The sequence below is a fragment of the Triturus cristatus genome, chromosome 11 (genome assembly GCF_964204655.1).
Source record: "Triturus cristatus chromosome 11, aTriCri1.1, whole genome shotgun sequence".
Taxonomy (NCBI): Eukaryota; Metazoa; Chordata; class Amphibia; order Caudata; family Salamandridae; genus Triturus; species Triturus cristatus.
The window spans coordinates 506,636,394-506,655,574 of record NC_140594.1 but is presented as its reverse complement, the minus strand read 5'-3'; positions in this window follow the sequence as shown (position 1 = coordinate 506,655,574).

The window sequence follows — 19,181 nt, the reverse complement described above, 5'->3', positions numbered from 1 at the left end:
ACTCAGGCATCACCCATACACTCTTCCAATCACCCATACATTACCTCTGCACTCATGCAATCACCCTGCCATTACCTATGCACAATAATCGTATCAAAAAAAAATCTGAATCAAATTCAAAAGATCATACGTAAACATTGGCGGATTTTAAATGTTGGCCGTGTCCAACTTCAACCTCCCCTGTTTTTGTTCAAAATAAGAGCTAACCTATGTGATACCCTAGTGCATACACGCCCTAGAAATACAGCAGTTGCACCGTTGAACACTCTGTGGCAACTGCCACCTGTTCAAGGGCATTTTGCATGCGGTAGTTGCGCTGTGTGTCCACAAACAAAACACACGGACGAGATTGACATCGGTACTTGCAAACCATGGCGACAAACTAAACACACAAACTGTAACAGTGAAAAGGTAATTATCTAATCACATGTCCTTGTAACAATAGATACGTTGGGATGATGACTAGGAAAGTCAAGCTTAGAATTATGGAACATAAGAGCACCATTAGGTGTAGGAAACAATCTACTCGCTTGACCAACCATTTTGTCGAATTTAATCATAAACCTGATAAAGTCTCTTGGACTATTCTGGAACAACCTTTTATTCCCTCGCATGTTATGGATATATCAACCTTTTTGTTAAAAAAAGAACAGCGATGGGTGTTTAAACTACACAGTGATGAATTGGGGTTGAATGATGCCATTCCTTGGATCTCTCTACGCTAATCTAATATCGTTGTTGTGTTTCGAGGGAAGAATTGATGATCGGATTTCCATACATCAAGATGCGTTGGTGTATCCATGTTATCATCAGGTCTTCTAGACCTAAGTCACCCATATATTGATTATAGTAATGGACTTGCGCTGACTAACTGTCAGTTATGTTGGGACTATTTTTCCATAATTTCCATTGCTCCATAATCATCCACTGACATATCTGGAATGGCCCTGAGCAATGTGACATTCCCCCACTTCATCCTTGTAATGAATGTGTATTCACTATCCAATATCCGGTTTGAAGTGGGGTACCTTATCATTTCTTGTAGCGCTTCAGCGTTTATTGCAGCATGGACGCACAGCGAGACCTTTTCGTCCAAAGGTTGTTAGGACACTTACATTTGTTTTTTTACATCCATGAAGGTTGTGTAACATCGATACAGTCGTGTTATAATCTTTGTGGGCATATGCACAGTTATAAACAATGCGCATTACATATATTATAGTGGTTTCATCCTGGTAGATGTATACTACATTTCCCAGAACATTTAAGTTTGTCTCACTGCAGGCACCGTGGCATGAAGCTACTGCACCACTATCACGTGACGGGTCCCGTGCTTATGCGCCATCTGTTGATTTCCGGGCTCTGGGGTGTTCAAATAGGCGCGCCTTGTTCCATTTCGCTGCCGCTCGGAACGATCAGGAAGACCGTCCGTGATAGCGACGGACAGGTAAGCGGCTGATATGCAATGAACGTAGCCTAAAGCAGCCTACACTCGCTGGCTCGTTTACCTGCTCTGCGAGTGCCTTTCCTTCGTGTTCCCTCCATTTTTACCTTTACTATAACTCAGCAAAGCTGCATAATATGATTTATATAGCTGTCTCTACACTGTTTGGAGGACGTTATACTCTAAACGCTATGTGTTGCTCGCAATTGCCAAGCACTAGTTTCCCCACTCTTCTCTTACTAGTGACAGTGATGAAAGTTCTATGGCTTTGTCATAGATTTAATTCCGTGTTGCCCTTTCAGTCACTAAGCATGAGTTGAATATATTTTTTCCAATTAGCAACAGTGCTGATAATTCTGGAGCTTAATCATAGCCTCAGTCATTCTTTTCCCTATAAGTCATGTTGGGTATTTTTAGTTCATGTTGTTTGTTTCTGATGTGGCAATGTTAATGCTACAAATAGGAATGAGGCTTCCCAATCTGGCCTCTTCCCGATTTAGGTCTCTTCTTTTGTGTTTTATTTTATGTTTAGAGCGCTGTCTCACGCCCTGAGTCATTACCAGGAGCGTAGGAGTCTACCCCCGACTACATGCGGGTAAGAAAGCCTTTTTGTGTCTTCATCATGGCAACTGTTTACTTTCACAGTTGTTTGAAACAATTGAGTGCTGTGTTTTCAACGCAACTTTGTGACTCAGATTTGTTCTCCTGTTCTTGTCTTTCAAAAGGGGTTTTCTGTGTATCCCTACAGTTTTGCTTACTCTTTAATCAGCAGGTACATCTGTAGGTTGTATCGTTCAATTTGGTTTAGTTTGTGACTTTTTGCACCTTGTATATATTGTTGATGCAGTAGTACCACCTTTGGTCCTGAAGAAAGACTTGATCACAATGCCAGATCACCATTGGCTGAAACATGTTGACCATGTCTGCTATTAGTGTGCTTATAGCTTTTCCATGCACACGCATTTTGGTTTTATTCATTGACACCTGTAGATATTGAATAAACATATTTTTCTCCAGGTAGTCAATTTTAACACACTGCTTATATACACTGCACTTTCTTTACACTTAGTTACATCACACCCTAGGCAGCTTCATCAAGTGTTAGGAGAACTATACCTCTTTAGCTACATTTCAAAACATCCGTGAGCTCCTCCTTCTTTTGACACTAGCAAAGGAGTTGAAGCTCCTTAACTGCACCAGGTGCGTTTAAGAGGAGGTCCCAAATGATGAAGCATGCCACTTCGGTGGGTGATGGGACTTTGTCGTCTTTATGAGGACTTCTTCTTTGCACTTGCTGGGTTGGCTTCACGAGCTCTCAATTGTGTTTTAGTAGACCCACGGATTTTTTGTTGATACGATTATAGTGAAAAGGGCAGTGGTTCCCAAACTTTTTTGACCTGTGGCTCCCTTGACTAAATTGGCAGTTGGTCGTGGCTCCCCACCATTTTGTTACCAGTTGCCAGTACTCCGGGTGATGCAGTGACAGTCGCATGCCATGTCACTGTGCACGAGCAGAGTCAGTCGCCTAGTAAAGTTAGTACAGTAGGGATGGGACTGTCAGTTGGGTGGCAAACTGGGAGGGCTGGTGAACAGCAAGTAATATACTGTCAGTGGGGCCAGGTCAGTGAGCATTGGCAGAGCTAGTAGGCACACTCCACGTCACAGGGGCTAAGGCAGGGCAGGACAGTAAGGTGGAGTGCAGAACGAGATGAATGGCAGAAGACAGGGCTGCGTAAGATCCAGCCAGCTCAGTGGGGCTGGGGTAGAGCCAGTCTCATGGCAGGAAGAATGGACGGGCATGGATAAGGTAGAGTCAGTTGCACAAGGTGGAGGTGGTAGACCCAGTTACATCCCAGGTCAGTGTGGGGCACAGAACATGAATGACTTTGAATATAGTTCTGCTGCCCCCAAGCCTAACAGCCCACTCCGCTTCAACGCTGCTGTCTGTCATCTTTCGAAATTGATGTGACACTAGCAGCGCTTCTTTCCAGATACATACTTCGGAGATGTCTCTTAGAAATATTGCTTTTGGTGCAAATTGTCTTTTCATTTTCGAGCCAGCTGTGATTGATTCTATAACTTGCATTCGTTTTTTATACAGAACCGTTTTTGAGGAAATAGACGGTGAGTGATAACAATGTCCCTTAAATTGTGTTCAAGGGTTACAAACTTGTTTTGCCACTTAATAAATCCATTTGTCAACCTTATCTTTATTGAAGGATTGGCTAATAACTCGTGCGTCGCAGACTGCACGCACCTTTTTAGAAAGTGCCTAGTTCACTTGACTGTAACTTGCGACCTGCAGTTTGCAGAATGGTCTCTGCAGCAAAGCATATTTTATAGCTATGTTACACTGAGCTACCTTACATAGACTAGAAATGTGTGACGCGTAGATGTAAACATGGTTCTTTGCTGCAGCCATGCTCAACCTCTGAGCTATTTTATTATCATTGGAACCTGTTAAAGATTTCATAAAAGTATTTCCAAGAAGTGAGTGAGCCACGTTTTTTCAGAATAATATATCCTGAAACTGGACGTAAAAACAGACGTTTGCTGCAGGTGGCTAACCCTCAGAAGTATAAGAAATAGGGACGGTACCAGTTCCAGAAAAAGCGTTATACATGGAGAAATATAAGGAGGGTCAGACTGGGGCCAGGAAATGAATTCTGGCTGCAATGCGGCCTATTTCCACAGCCTCGAGATTGCCCACTGGAATTTTTTTTTTAAATCAGGCGCGGTGTTTCTTCAAGTTCACACAAAGTGCGGGAATAGCAGCCAGGATAACATTATAATTATACATGGGCTGTATTTTACATTTACAAGTTGTAGCTATATTTGAAATCTTTATCTTGTTCTGCAAAGAGTCTACTACGTGTTTATTAAGTCAGATGCTGTCCTGTTTTCCGACGAGACTGTGGGGGCCACTGCACATTTATAACTTGTCCCTTTCAAACTCGACTTCTCGAAATAAATCAAATAAAAGAGTTAATGAGCGAGCAGTGTACTCTTACCTATTTGTAACTTGTGAAGAGGGTCCCACGAGGCACGGCGGAACAGGGAGGGCAGCAATAATGCTTAACAGCCAGAGCTGCGTATGCCAGTAATGGGAGGCTACATCTGTGAAAGCACGTACGTACGCACGTATGGCAGCAGTGCGCTCTTGGGCCAAACCATGTTCCCAGATTGTGCAGGTGGCATTTGTAACTCCCCCATATGTTGCGCCGCTGGAATAAGCTTCATCCTGCATTCAGGCCCTGGTGGGACATTAAAAGACACATAATATTTCACCGCCTACACACGGCCAGACGCTATCTTTCCCACATCGTGCGCGGCGCCCCTGGCAACTCATAACGGCGCACCGGGGCATCGCAACGCACAGTTTGGGAACCACTGGAATAGGGGATTGTTTTTGTACAGGTCTTTAAATTTCCCCAGACCCCCTTACTGAATAGTGTTTTTGCGATTACCTATGCACATACAAAATTATCTATTCAATACCTATCCACTTATAAAATCACCCAGGCATTTCCAATGCATTCCTCTAATCACCCAGGCAGTACTCATCCACTCATGTAATAACCCAGGCACTACCCATGCAGTCATCCAATCACCCATGCACTACCCATGCACTCCTCTAATCACCCAGCCACTACTCATTTACTCCTTCAATTACCCAGCCAGTAGGTATGCACTCCTCCAATCACTCAGCAACTATCCATGCACTTATAAAATCACCATGCACTATCCTTGCACTCCTCCAATCACCCAGGTACTACCCATGCACTCATGCATATCACCAAGGCATTGCCCATACACTCATCCAATCATCCATTAACTACCCATGCACTCCTCTAATCACCCAGACACTACTCATTCACTCCTTCAATTACCCAGCCAATAGCCATGCACTATTCCAATCACCCAGTCACTACCCATGCACTCATGCAATTATCGAGGCATTACCTATAAATTCATGCAATCACTCAGACAGTACCCATACACTCTTCCAATCACTCACACATTACCTCTGCACTCATGCAATTACCCTGCCATTACGTATGCACTTACAAAATCATCTATTCAATACCTATACACTCACAAAATCACCCAGGAATTTCCAATGCAATCCCCTAACCACCCAGGCAGTACTCATACACTCATGTAATAACCCCGGCACTACCCATCCACTCATCCAATCACCCATGCACTACCCATGCACTCCTCTAATCACCCTTCAATTACCCAGCAAGTAGCCATGCACTCCTCCAATTACGCAGCACTATCCATGCACCTATAAAATCAGCATGCACTACCCTAGCACTCCTGCAATCACCCAGGCACAACCCATGCATTCATGCAATTCTCCAGGCATTATCCATAAGCTCATGCAATCACTCAGGCATTACCCATACACTCTTCCAATCACCCATACATTTCATCTGCACGCATGCAGTTACCCTGGCATTACCTATACCCATGTACTTACAAAATCACCCAGGCACTACCCATGCACTCCTGAAATCACTCAGGCACTACTAATCCATTCATGCAATAACCCAGGCACTACCAATGCACTGCTCCAATCACCCTTGCTTTACCCATGCACTCCTCCAATCAACCAGCCAGTACCCATGCACTTATCCAATAACTCCACTAATACCCCAGCACTTATAAAATCACCACACACTACCCTTGCACTCTTACAATCACCCAGGCACTCATGGAATCATCCAGGCATTACTCATAAACTCATGCAATCACCCAGGCATTACCCATGCACTTACAAAATCACCCAAGCAATACCCATGCACTTTTAAAATCCCCTAGTCATTACAAATGCACTCCTCCAATCACCCAGTCACTATTCATCCACTGATGCAATAACCCAGGCACTACCCATGCACTGTTCAAATCAACCTTGCACTACCCATGAACTCCTCCAATCACCCAGCCAGTAGCCATGCACTTATACAATCACTCCACCAATACCCAAGTACTTATAAAATCACCACACACTACCATTGCACTCTTACAATAACCCAGGCACAGCCCGTGCACTCATGCAATCATCTAGGCATTACCCATAGACTAATGCAATCGGTGAAGCATTACCCATGCACTCTTCCAACCACCTGTGCACTCATGCATCACCCAGGCACTACTCATGCTCTCCTCCAATCACCCAGGCACTACTCATCCACTCATGCAGTAACCTAGGCACTACCCATGCACTGCTCCAATCACCCATGCACTACCCATGCACTCCTTTAATCACCCAGACATTACTCATTCCCTCCTTTGATTACCCAGCCAGTAGCCATGCAATCCTCCAATCACCTAGTCACTACCCATGCACTCATGCAGTCATGCAAGCACTACGCATGCACTCATGCAATCATCCAGGCATTACCCATAAACTCATGCAATCGCCGAAAAATTACCCATGCACTTAAGAAATCACCCAAGCAATACCCATACACTTACAAAATCACACAGGTATTACAAATGCACTCCTCCAATCACCCAGGCACTACTCATCCTCTGATGCAATAACCCAGGCACTATGCATGCACTGCTCACATTACCCATGCACTACCCATGCACTAGTCCAATCGCCCAGACAGTACCCATGCACTTATCCAATCACTCTGCCAATACCCATGCACTTATAAAATCACCACACACTACCCTTGCACTCTTACAATCACCCAGGCACTACCGATGCACTCATGCAATCATCCAGCCATTACCCATAAACTAATGCAATCAGTCAAGCATTACCCATGCACTCTTCCAATCACTCGTACATTACCTGTGTACTCATGAAATCACCCAGGCATTAACCAATCACTTACAAAACCACCCAGGCACTATCCATGCACTCCTCCAATCAACCAGGTTCTACTCATCCTGTCATGCAATAACGCAGGCACTACCCATGCACTGCTCCAATCACCCAGACACTACTCATTCACTCCTTCGATTACCCAGCCAATGGCCATGCACTCCTCCAATCACCCAGGTACTACCCATGCACTCATGCAATTATCCAGGCTTTGCCTATAAACTCATGCAATCACTCAGGAATTACCCAGACACTCTTCCAATCACCCATACATTACCTCTGCACTCATGCAATTAGCCTGGCATTACCTATGCACTTATAAAATCACCCATTCAATACCTATGCACTTAGAAAATCACCTAGGCATTTCCAATGCACTCCTTCAATCACCCAGGCAATACTCATTGACTCATGTAATAACCCAGGCACTACCCATGGACTCATCCAATTACCCAGGCACTACCCATGCACTCCTCTAATCACCCAGACGCTACTCATTCACTCCTTCAATTACCCAGCCAGTAGCCATGCACTCCTCCAATTACACAGGTACTACCCATACACTCATTCAATCAGCCAGACACTACCCATACACTCATACAATCATCCAGGCATTACCCATAAACTCAGGCAATCACCCAGGCATTACCAATGCACTTACACATTTATCCAAGTAATACCCATGCACTTACATAATCACCCTGGCATTACAAATGCACTCTTCCTATCACTGAGGCACTACTCATCCACTGTTGCAATAACCCAGCCACTACCCATACACTGCTCCAATAACCCGTGCACTACTCATGCATACCTCCAATCACCCAGCCAGTACCCATGCACTTATTCAATAACTCTGCCAATACCCAAGCACTCATGAAATTACAATGCACTGCCCTTGCATTCTTACAATCACCCAGGCACTACCCATGCACTCATGTAATCATTCAGGCATTACCCCCAAACTAATGCAATCAGTCAGTCATTACTCAGTTGTTGTTGGAGGGCTGTCTGAGGCTGTAGGAGGTCTGCATAGTTGGATTCAGAGGGCATAGGAAGAGTTGATTCCTCCATTGGGACACAAGAGAGCAAGATTGACATAGTCTCAACCCTGGTTCTCTGCCGCACTAAAGGAACAGAAAATGGTGTGTAAAAAGCTCAAACGCAGTTGGCTCCAAACCTACTGGCCATTAGCAAAATTAGCACTTAGGAAAGGCCAGAATAGCTATTATGCTGCAGTCAAGAGTGCCAAGGGTCTGTTCTATGTGGAGCGCATTGCCCAATCCAGGAATAACTCTAAGGAAATCTTTTTGATCGTCCAGAGTTTCCTGAAACCGTGTGCAGAACGCAAGGTCACTCGGGCCTCCAACTCTTGGTGCGAGCAGCTTTCGGATTTCTTTATCGACAAAATACAGGCCATTCAGGACAGCTTCAGGCTGGAAAATCCGGGGCTGGTGGAACACTTGCCCTGGTCTGCCAGTGTGCTAGACTCTGCCCACGCTTCTCTGACAGCGTTTACTCCTAATCCGCTGTTGGACACTCTGGCCATTCTTAAATCGCTTAAATCTGGGTCCCCGGCAGATCCTTGTCTGGCTGGGCAGCTGGCAGCAGTGGCGGAGGTAGTTCACCCCGAAGTAAATCGCATCATCAATCTGTCTTTGCAAACCGCCACAGTGCCCAAAGTATGGAAACTTGCTAAACTACTCCCCCTGCTCAAAAAAACCTCTTCTATCCCCGACATTTTGGCTAACTACCGACTTATCTCACTCCTTCCAGCAGTGGCTAAGGTATGTGAGAAGGCAGTCTACAAACAACCATCAGCGTTTGTGTAAACATCTGGCGCCCTGCACCCGGATCAATCCGGTTTCAGGGCCTCGTACAGTACAGAGACTGCCCTGGTCGAGATGACGGAGGCGATTAGGGAATGCCGTGACTCCGGCGGCAGAGCGGCCCTGGTTTTACTGGACCTCTCTGCCGCATTCGATACGGTTCCCCACCGTCGTCTTCTTGCCCGGTTGTCCGACATTGGAATTTTAGGCCAGGTGTGGAACTGGATTGATTCTTTCTTGGCTAACAGAACTCAGAAAGTGTGGCTGCCACCTTTTTCATCCACCCCTAGAAGTATCACTACGGGTGTTCCACAGGGCTCAACTTTGAGCCCATTACTTTTTAATGTTTATGTGACACCATTGATTTATTTGGCAGAGGGGCTGGGTGCTAAAATTATAGCTTACGCCGATGACACCCAGCTGCTCTTTACCTGGAAAAAAGATGAGGTATCTCCTGAAGCCGCAAAAAACTGTCTCACTGAGGTTTTTAAATGATTAGCGCATGCACAACTTAAAAGCAATGAGGATAAGACTGAGGTCCTTTTTTATGGGTCTTTCCCGCAGAACTTTAGGGATGGCCTGTGGTCAGAGGGATTCCCTATGCCAAAAACCATGGGTAGTGCAGCTAAAAATCTGGGGATATGGTTTGGCGAGGACCTGAGATTCCCTACGCAGATTAACAAATTGGCAGGAGTGTGCTTTGGCACTCTGAAACTCCTTAAGAAATTCTTGCCGCTATTCCTGAAAGCGGCTAAAGAAATGGTGACCCGCACCCTTATCCTCTCGCGGCTGGATTATGCTAACTCTCTTTTTATTGGCCTTCCCTGTTACCAGCTAAAAAAGCTTCAGATCATTCAGAATGCCCCCGCCAGAATGCTATTGGGCATTCTGGGCAGATCCAGTATTAAGCATTCTTTGCAGGATTTGCACTGGCTCCGGGTTGAACAACGCATTCTGTTCAAGGCCCTGACTATTGCCCATTCTGCTCTTTACAAATATGGACCTTTATATCTTAGGAAGCGCTTTGAGTTTTATATTCCATCGAGACAATTGAGGTCCGGGGGACAATGCCTGGAGGCTGTTCCTCGCTACCGCCTCACCAGAATGGGAGGGTGCTCCCTCTCTCTAAAAGCAGCTCTGGCTTGGAACAGCCTGCCTGTTCAGCTCAGGAACATCCACGATCTTAGGGTGTTCAAAAAGCAGTTAAAAACATGGCTTTTTTAGCTCTTCTGTCGCAACTTTCATTTCTGATCTCCCCTGCCTAGGCTTTCGCGCCGGGACACTTCCCTGTAGCCGTGCCCGCTATAAATGCTTGTTAACATAACATAACATGCACTCTTCCAATCACCCATACATTACCTCTGAACTCATCCAGGCATTAACAAAGAACTTACAAAATCACCTAAGAATTACCCATGCACTTAAAACAGCACCCAGGCATTACCAATGAACTCATCCAATCACCCACACACTACTCATCCACTAAAGAAATAACCCAGGCACTACCCATGCACTCTTCCAATCACGCAGGCACTATCCTTGCAGTCCTCCAATCATTCAGGCACTACCCATGCACCCATGTAATCATCCAGCTATTATCCATGCACTTCTTCATACAACAGATACAAATTCATCTTTTTTTAACTAAGTAGGCAGTTCTAACAAGAACCATTTATTTTCTTTTTTTTCTGTTTTTATATTTTTTTGTGTTATTCTAAAAAAAAATTGGTGTTTAAAAAAACCCCCAGCAGAATAAAGTGACAAAACTGTTGTTTAAACGTTTGCACTAGAAATACATTGCAAAAACATTTTTGCAGTGGTGGTTTCGTGCAGCAAAAACAATGGCGTCAATGGACTGTTCGCCATAACTGAGAACTTTCTTGCACTTGATTCACCTTTCCTGCAGACCAGCAAATTCTGCCCTAATATCAGGTCCTCTGTTTTAAGTTCCACAACCAGTTGAAGTACTTGCTCCTGGTTGTTGGTCATCTTTCTGGGCTTGATCTTCCAGCTCTAGTCTGCATTGCTCCCGTGCTACTTGACGAGGATGTATTGTCTGAAGGTGCCTTAGCATGGAGGAAGTACCACATGAGTATCTCTTCTTGAAGCCCCGAGATAAGACATGTTTAAAGATGCTGCAGGACACCTTTCTTGCATGACCTTTTTTTATCCTTCTGGAAAAGTGAAAAAGGCCCACACGACTCTCTGTTTCCTTCTTTTTGTTGGCTCCTCCAACTCATCTTCTTCACCATAGATCTTTTCAGGTGCATTGAAAGATGCCATTTTTATTGTTTTTTCAAACAAAAAAAACCAATAAAACAAGAGAAATAAACACAAAAGGTGTGTCTCCTGGCAATGTTCTTGAAGGAATGAGATATTCGGGTGGGGTGCTATAACTTCTAGATTGAAAAGGTTCTTAACCAATGAAATTATTTCTTTGAATGTCACATGGATTTGCGTACTGTTGGACTTGGCCCTTTTTGCAGGGCCATCCCTGAACTTTTTGCCTTCCTCCTGTATTGTTTCTGACCTGTTTTTGTTGGTTTTAGGACTCTGGGCACTTTACTACTGCTGATCAGTGCTAAAGTGCATATGCTCTCTGTATAAAGTGTTATGGTAATTGGTTGTCCATAATTGGTATGTTTGTCTTACTAGTAAAGTCCCTTGTAAAGTGCACTATGTGTGTCAGGGCTGGTAATGCAAATGCTACTAGTGGGCCTGTAGCACTAATTGTGCCACCCACACAAGTAGCCCTTAAAAGAGATCTCAGGCCTGCCACTGCAGTGCCTGCACGCAGTTTGTTAACTGCCTTGTTGTCCGGACAAGTGCACTCACTTGCCAGGCCTTACCCTTCCCTTTGTATGCACATCAGACACCCCTATATTAGGCCCAAGGTACCCCCCTGGGCAGGGTGCAGTGTATGTGATAGGTACAACATGTACTGAGGTGTGTACCATGTCCTGACAGTGAAATACTGCCAAATACTGCCAAATTTAGTGTGCCTGATCTCAGAATGTACTAACACATCTTTTTGTGAAGATGGTTTTTAAATTGTGTGTTTAGAAACCACGCTTTTAGAAGTGGCTGGTTTCTTGTCCTAACCATCCTGTTTGCCTCTGCCTGGTTGTGTATTGACTGTGTGGGTTTGGATGTGACAGGGTCTGGGAAGTGTCCTGACACAAGGGAGGAGTAGGTGAGACAGCCTGCATTTGATGCGGTGGGAGGAGTAGCCCCTGGAAGTGAAGAGGGCTGTATTGCTGCTATCAAAAGATGGCTCCACCTCCTGCTGAGCGTCTGGGGCCCAGACCCTGACTATCAAAGGAAGAGGGTGTGCACAGGAAGGAAGACACCCAGGTCTGGTTTGGACCGGGCTCAGAGCCCCCCTGAACACAAAGACTTCAAATGCATTTAGGGTATAAATGTGAGAGCTGAAACCCCTTAACTCAAGACTGAAATCCTGACTGAAAAAGGATTGAAACAACTTTGTGATCAAGAAGAACCTCTGCCAAAGAAGAACAGCTGAAGAGACTGAAGAGAAGGACTGCCCTTGCTGTGTGTTCTGGGGCTGGCCTGCAGTTTGCTGATTTGACTAAGGAGAGGAAAAGGGACTTTGCTATGCGCTGTGTCCTGAAGTAACTTGTCTCCAAGGGCCCAAGGAGAGCTGGTCCCCTGTTGTGGAAACTCAGGAACATCGCTTGGTGCATGTGCTTTTGCACACCTGAGACTGCCGTGTGGTCTGTGGTGCTGTTTGCAAGGTGCCCTGTGACTGCAGTGCCCCCGCAGTGTGAAACATCGTCCAAGCTACTGAATTGCTGTTTGTTGCCCGAGCTGTCATCATAACTGAGGCTGTGAGTAAGGATCGCCGCCGCCAGCCCGAGCTGCAAAGTGCTAAAGGATTTCTTGAAGCTAAGGAAGCTACAAGGTGAAAAAGGATCATGATTGTTGTTCACCAAGAGGAATCTGCCCAAGATCGTCAACGAAGGAGAAGGTACCGCCGTAACCCGTCCGGCTATGGCATCGCCTAACAGCGGAGTTGCAACGTCATCGAGGCAGCCCAGCAGGATGTCCGACAAACAGTGAGAGAGAGAGAGAGTGAGGCAGCGCACCTTCAGGTAAGGCTTGGACTCCGGTCGGGAGCCACAAGCATGTGTGGCCTGGGGAGGCATGCAGGAGGAGTACAGGAGTGCTCCGATCTCTCTCTCACTGCACCGCATTAGATGCGCTGAGTCCCCAAGCAGCCCGTACCTGCCCAGCAATACTGGGGCCGCCCCTTTAAGCTTACAACCGTTGTCTCTGCTTTTGGGGCCTAGTGGTGCCCGAGTTGAACGCGCAGATTGGCTTATAGCATTATTCCTTGCATTACAAACTGCCTGATTCTTGCATTACGAACCGCATTACTCTTGCATTACGAACTGCCTGATTCTTGCATTACAAACTGCCTTGATTCACAAGTCGCCAGTAGGTAGTTATAGTTAGGACCAAGTTTCCATAGGAAGAGCATTTTTTGTTTTGCTTATAACTTTCGCGTTGTTTGATGAATCTTCATGAAATTTTCTAAACTAATTCTTTGGTCATATCAGCTCCTATGTTGAAAGTTTGGGAGCAATTCGTCAATGGGGGGGCCGAGAAAAAACGGGGGTCCCTAAACGTGTTTTCTCCATGTTAATTTCCATAGGAAACTTTAGACAAGGCTACAGGTCAAACGGGTGAACGGAATTACCCCCGATTTGGCAGGGAGAAGAGTCTTGGTCTAGAAAGCACGCTTTTGTTTATTTGGTGTAAATCCATTCAGTAGTTTTGGAAAAATATTGAAATTTACAGATATCGATATTTGGGAATTCTGCCTTCTGATTGGCTGAGGGGTTACGAGTACAAGCTTGTTGCTTATTGGCTGCAAGCTGTGTGAGCGGTTGCAACTAGTAAGTGTTGGTAGCTATTTTGTGATTCAGTTGAAGCGAGTAAGGGGAAAAAAGGGCAAAAAGAGTAGGAAAGAGGAGGTTTCTGAGCTCTGTGAGGTCTGTGGGGTGGTTAGGGTGTGCTACACAGAGAGTGTGAAGTGATGTATTCACCCCTAGCAGTGTGAAAATGCTGTTTTGCCCTGAGTGAGATGGTGCTGAGATCAGGTGCCGGTACACCCGGGGATGAAACCGTGAGCTGATTGCTGTAAACTGATGTGCTCTGGGTGCTGTAGCATACTGGCCGCTGTAGCATAGCTGTGTAAGTGGTGTTAGTATGGGTTTAGAGTATAGTGCTGTGAGCTTTGTGGGGTGGTTAGGTTGTGCTACACAGGGAGTGTGAAGCGAAGTATTCACCCCTAGCGGTGTGAAAGTGCTGTTTTGCCCAGAGTGAGATGGTGCTGAGGTGAGGTGCCGGTATACTCGGGGATGAAACCGGGAGCTGATTGCTGTAAAGTGATGTGCTCTAGGTGCTGTAGCATACTGTCCGCTGTAGCATAGCTGTGCAAGTGCTGTTAGTATGGGTTTAGACTATAGCGGGAGTGGGAAGCAAACTACTCACTCCTACCGGTCTGAAGACTGGAATTGAGTGTTTTAGCAAGCAGGAATAAAGAAATAATTGTGAAGAAAATAATGCAGAATGTTGCAATGCCACAGAAGACAAATGGTGAATCAGGTGTGTTTAAGAAATTGGCTGTGTGGGATAAAGCGATGGAGTCTGCAAGTTATATAAAAAGTGTCTTTATTTAAGTGCCATAAATGGAACCACTGGTGCAAGAGCTAAGGCATCCAGCTGAGGCAAACTCCAAACGCTTCTGCTGTATTCAAACCTAAGCTCCTGCATCAGTCAATTCCACATTACATGTTACAGTTCCATGTGACATAAACAATACCTATTAGACATGAATGCCTGTAAATTGTAGAATAAAAATAAAGGTAGGATACGATTACCACACTGTGCCAACCAGTTCCTAAACAATGCCTTGTTTTTTGATCTTGATCGCCAGCTCGTGAGCAGAGGCTGAGGATGAGCTAATTTGTATGAAAGGGCTTCGTGGATAACAGGCAGGCAGAGAGATGTGTGTACAAAGAAAAGATAGGGTTTCAAAATGGATGTCGGGTTTAGGCTGATTTAGCAAGTAAAGAGCGTATTTGCATAGGCCATATATCATCATTCCCTGGTTAGTGTGGAGACATAAGGGCCAATAATGAAAACAGTGTTCAAATGCCTAAGCATACTTAGAAAGTTATGATATGAAAATAGTTCAATTGAAGTGTATTAAAAAATGTATTGGGAAAAAGTCAAAAAAGTTGGAAAAAATTAATCCAAGAATAAAGTGAATTTCTTACAAGTCTTGGAGATTGCAGTCCAGAAGTTCTTCAGCGGCTTGAGATACGTTATGTTTCAAGAGGAGATTGTTGCCATCGTGTGAGAAAATCAAAGCGATCCAATTCATATCCTCGAAGGGACAGTAATGTTCCTCGAATGTTGGAGCGGCAATTTGAATTGGCAGGCAGTCTGCGATATTGTCAAAGGTCGCACATTGCAGGAGATCTTTCGCGCCTGTGCAGAAATCCCATTCCACCAGAATACCTTTTTGCGTTGCGTCCGCCATTGCCCCACTGCCCGAACAATCAAGTTCATGGTTTTCAAGTACTCCATTACCTGCTGGATATCGGGAGCGTTTGCTGGGATGTTGGTAAGGCATAGATCCATTTGTCAGTCGATTGGGCAAGTTTTGCAATAAAAAGATGGTTGCACGCAGATTGTATATGTGTAAACAAATGTCATGTTGTAGCTGGCTCCGATAATAGATAGAGGCAGGCAGCTGAAAAGTTGTTCCATTTTTTCACGGTATTGATGTAGCTTCGCGTAGAGGCGTATTCTGTCAGACATGCTTGTTACCACAGGGAGCGCAGCCATTTTTAACAAGCTAAAATATTAGTAGGATGGCCGCAAACAGAGCGAGAATTATGGGCACTGTTGCTGTTATTCCAGAGATGATCGAATGAATGAAGTCTGGTATTAGACTAAAAACCGTTTGAAAGCCTTTGAGAAGGCCAGAGGAGACAGTGTTAAAAAAGTGTGCCAGACCTTAAATGTCAGATGTAATGAAAATTGTGTAACAATTCACAAAGTGTAATGGGAGGTTCGCATTTAAAAGGGAGTATATTTTACTTGAAGTTCATGCTATCTGCAGTCGATAAATTACTTTTGGAGAAGTGAAGGACACTTCTGTTTGAATAAAAAGCGCTTTCAGTTTGCTCCGTTCAATAAAATCTGTTTTCAAAGTAGGTATTGGAGGCCAAGTTGAACTTTGGGAGTTACTTTGTGTGGGTTGGAATAGAGATTGCCAGAGGAAGTTATCCGGTTGGAAACAGTAAGGACATACGGTATGCCAGCTCACATTGCGAAGCAGTTCATGTTATTAAGAAGCAGATAACTGCCGTTAGAAAGCTGTGTGAATGTCGGTCTGATTGTGGGAGTTGGCGTGCTTTTAAGAAAGCACGCGATTGGGGGCTGTAAGCTAAGAAGCATCATGCAGTTGGACATTCTTGCACAGTAATTAATAACTGCCATTGCGGTCCCACTTTTCACCTGTGAGAAAAACTTTGGTATGCTCTTTAAGACAGCGATATGTAAATGGTTGAAACCACTGATCATAAATAAACGCGCTACCTTATATAATCACATACAACATGACAAACAACATGTACACCTAGCAGACACAATGACACTACATACTTTGGGAACCGTGGCTAGCCATGTACACAAACCAACACATAGCACCTCTGCCACACAATGCAGAATGTGGGGAGAGATGGGAGCAAAGTATGTGCGAAGGTGGCAAGTGAATCTCGATTATAAAAGTATACAATGCAAAGTGTTGAGGGGATTTGCCGGACAGACTTGAGTATGCAGAGCACAGACATGTACATGTCAACATACATTGATGGACTATTGAGTGAAGTGGACAGTGGACGCAACCATGATAGTACAGTCAGTAGGGAAGATTATGACAACATAGCGCGCACGTGCCCCCTCCCCCCCCAAATCTTTAGGGTAGCAGGCTGGCTCGGTGTATGCAAGGCTAGCATAGGGGTATGAATAAAATGCATGTTTCTCTGGGTGTCATTCTCTTCCAGAATGGCAAACATGTCTGTCAGGTCTGCGCAGCTTACATCACCACGAGGCTGACGCCGTGAGCGAAGGTGAGTGTTGGAATACTGCTCTCAGCCTGCTGGTACCCAGAAACCGTCATGGCCGCTGCGACGCACATATACATATGCCCCGCGGTTCACCTTTCGACACTGCTGCATGTGAAAGAGGGCACACCACGTGCCAGCGGAAGCTCCTGGGCCGAGGTCTGCGAGCTGGGAAGGCCCCTGAGATCAACGCTGGCTACCGTGACACAGGCAGACAGCGCCCAGCCTGAGGCCCAGCACCATGGAGTGCTCTGTATACTACTAACACAGTAGTCCAACAGGTACCAACAGTGGAACGGTGTCATAATCCCACAATGGACGATGTTAGAACTGCATCTGAGAGTGCAGATGAAGGTACTCCTTTTGACCAGCTGTAACCAACTCTAGGTCCCAACAGTGGAACGGTGTCTTGATCCCACAATGGACGATGTCCGATATTACCTGCTGCTGGGTCTTCAGAGAACTCCCTCCGTTGAGGTGCATCAGACTCTGTGCTTCCGTAGCTAAGTGCTGCACATGATCATTGGGCTTGGCTGACTGCAGTCGGTGGAGTACACCAAGGCTCCTGAGATCAACGCTGGCTACCGCGACACAGGCAGACAGCGCCCAGCCTGAGGCCCAGCACCGTGGAGTGCTCTGTATACTACTAACACAGTAGTCCAACAGGTACCAACAGTGGAACGGGGTCTTGAACCCAGAATGGAGGATGTTAGAACTGCATCTGAGAGTGCAGATGAAGGTACTCCCTTCGACCAGGTATACCCAACTCTAGGTCCCAACAGTGGAACGGTGTCTTGATCCCAGAATGGACGATGTCCGATATTACCTGCTGCTTGTGTGTTTTCACAGAAGTCCCTCCGTTGAGGTGCATCGGACTCTGTGCTTCCGTTGCTAACTGCTGCACATGATTATTGTGCTTGGTTGACACCAGTCAGTGGAGAACACCGCAGTACAGCAGGTCTGAACAGTGGAACGGGGTCTTGATCACAGAATGGAAGATGTTAGAACTGCATCTGAGAGTTCAGATGAAGGTACTCCCTTCAACCAGGTGTAACCAACTCTAGGTCCCAACAGTGGAACGGTGTCTTGATCCCACAATGGACGATGTCCAATATTACCTGCTGCTTGTTGGTTTTCACAGAAGTCCCTGCGTTGAGGTGCATCAGACTCTGTGCTTCCGTAGCTAAGTGCTGCACATGATTATTGGGGTTGGCTGACTGCAGTCGCTGGACTACATTGCGGTACAGCAGGTCCGAACAGTGAAACAGGGTCTTGATTCTGTGATTCAGGATGTCAGAAGTTAGAGTTTGTGATGATTTGTGTGTACCCCCTCCGATCAGGTGCAACCAACTCTGTGCTTCTGAATCCAACGGCACGTGGCTTTGAGGCGTTAATGACCATTGCCTCTGGCCTACGCTGCGGTCAACAGTGCTTACAATTCAGATCGAGTGGTGATTGTTTAATTACAGAATCCAGTAGGCAACTAACTACAAAGTCTATTGAAATATACACAATAGTGTTTTAGTATACTTGCTTGAAGAAGTTTTTAAAAATGACTTATAGGTCTAGTACAATGACCAAATTCTTATTGGTAGTGGAAAAGAACATTGAATAACAGTGTACACAGGGGACAGCAGAGATCACAATTCAAATTGTTTTGATTTCTTTATGGCAGAGTTTTGTGTAATTTATGTTGTTGTATTTTGTGAAGAGGAAGTGAGAAAAAGTATTCATGGAAGACTGTGCTCACTACTGCCTTCAATTTACACTGCAGACAGCAGTGTTCACAATTCAGATCGAGTCGCTATTGTAGCTGACGCAGTCCTGTACGCAAAAGATATTGCTCCAGTGCGCTCTGTCCGCACCAAGCATACATATCATCACAGGGTCCACACACGGTT